Below are 1,931 nucleotides of genomic sequence, written 5' to 3' on the forward strand. Positions count from 1 at the left end.
GTTTCATCAATAGGTTGTTCTGATGATCTTTTTTGGGGGGGGGGTGGCAGTTAACAAACTTTACATAGTTTTGTTTCAAAATACATTAGTGTTTCTATACTTAAAACCTAAACATTTTGATTATAAGAGTTAATGTGGCTGCTTAATTATGTGAACATTTACATCTGTGTAGAGTATCCTTGACTTAAGTGGCCACATCTTAGAAAAAGACTCCATCTTATGTTTCAAAAGACATTGTGCCAGCAGAGACCTATGTTTACCAGATCAATATAGACTACACCCAACCAGACAAGAGCACGATCCTTTACTATCAGTCCTTAGCAGAGGCCTCAAGGGCCATAAAAAGAGCAGAACTTCATCGGCTAGATGTGGCCATCTGTGCGGACACTGCCTTGCTGTCCTGTGTGGCCAGCAGCTGCATCTAAGACCCTGCACACATCAAGGCTCAGCCTGGGGCATTCTTCTCATCCATGTCATTCTGCTTAGGTTGGTTCATTAACCTGTTTTCCTATCCCCTTTTCTCTTGATGTTAAAATTATGGTGTTTGGGCAGTGCCTGTGGCTCAGGGAGTAGGGCACCAGCCCCATATGCCAAAGGTGGCAGGTTCAAGCCTGGCCTTGGCCAAACTGCAACAGTAACAAAATAAAAATAAAATAAAATAAAGTTATGGGGTTTGATGTGGAAATGCTAATCTATAACATTCACATTTTGATTACATGTGCTATTGCAATAACCAAGCCCCTAGACCTTGACCCCCTCCCTAAGACCAGTAGAGAACAAGGCCCCTACCCTAGAAAAAGAAACCTCTCCTAAGCCTTTTAGTTCCTGCCCTCTCAAGGGTAGAGAACAGTCTGAAATTGAGGAAGTATGCAGGGAGGGGTTGAGGAAGGGAAGGTTGGATTCCAAATAAAGCCCCGGATAAAAAGGTCCCAAGTTGTTCTTGGAAATTTATCCAACACTTGTTTTGTACCCCTGAATTATGAACTAATGTACCCTAAGTAAACATGTACCTCTACCCTGAATTGTGTAAACCCCTATGACATACCCCATCTTATAATCATGAAGTAATGTACTTGTGATATATCTTGTGATATATGAATCAATATGGGGTTACTCTAGACTGGCGTTTCATGTTGCCAGGATTTTTCTGCTGATTCTTCTTCATGAGTGCTTTCTTATATCTGTTTCCTTACCCTAATTTTCCTTTCACTTCTTCTTATTCTAAGTTACTATGTTACTGGCCTAAAATTTTAATGAGTCCTTTTGGTACAAGACCAGAAGGATGAGAAGATTGAGGATAAGAAGGGAAAAAAAATATTTAAAAAGAAAAAGACAGAGAGAGAGAGAGAGAGAGAGAAGAGGGGGGTGAGTCAAAGGAAATATTAACAAAGAAAGAAAGACAGCAAAAGAAAAAGACAAGAATAGTAAAGGTGTATAGTAGGGTATTATGACCCACCCTTAAGGACCCCAAACTCTAGGGGTTCCAAGTTAGGTGATTACCTTAAGATCAACAGCTCTGTGCCAGCTGGCTCAGACACAGTACCCCACCTCCACCAGGTAGAAAGGAGAGACCAAAATGCTATAAATCAAACCATAACAAAAAATAAAAACCCCTAGTAGGATAAAGTTGAGAAGTTAAAAAAAAAAAAAATAGGGGCAGAAACAATGACAAAAATAAAATTCTAATTGTTAAAGAAGGAAAAAATGGAAGGTTGTACATAGACTAGAGAAAGTGTCAAAAAAAAAAAAAAAAAAAGACCAAAAAAGCAAAAACCCCAAAACCAAAACCAAAAACAAACAATATATATTATCTTGGTAAATACTGTCCGGGCAACAGGTGATCTTCTGAGGAGTGAGAAGTTAATCCCAAAGTTGATACAGCTGTACAAGATGGAAACTAGAGGCCTTAACTGGTTTCACAGATCCCACAG

Source organism: Otolemur garnettii, unplaced genomic scaffold (genome assembly GCF_000181295.1).
Source record: "Otolemur garnettii isolate 467f Iridium unplaced genomic scaffold, OtoGar3 scaffold00303, whole genome shotgun sequence".
Taxonomy (NCBI): domain Eukaryota; kingdom Metazoa; phylum Chordata; class Mammalia; order Primates; family Galagidae; genus Otolemur; species Otolemur garnettii.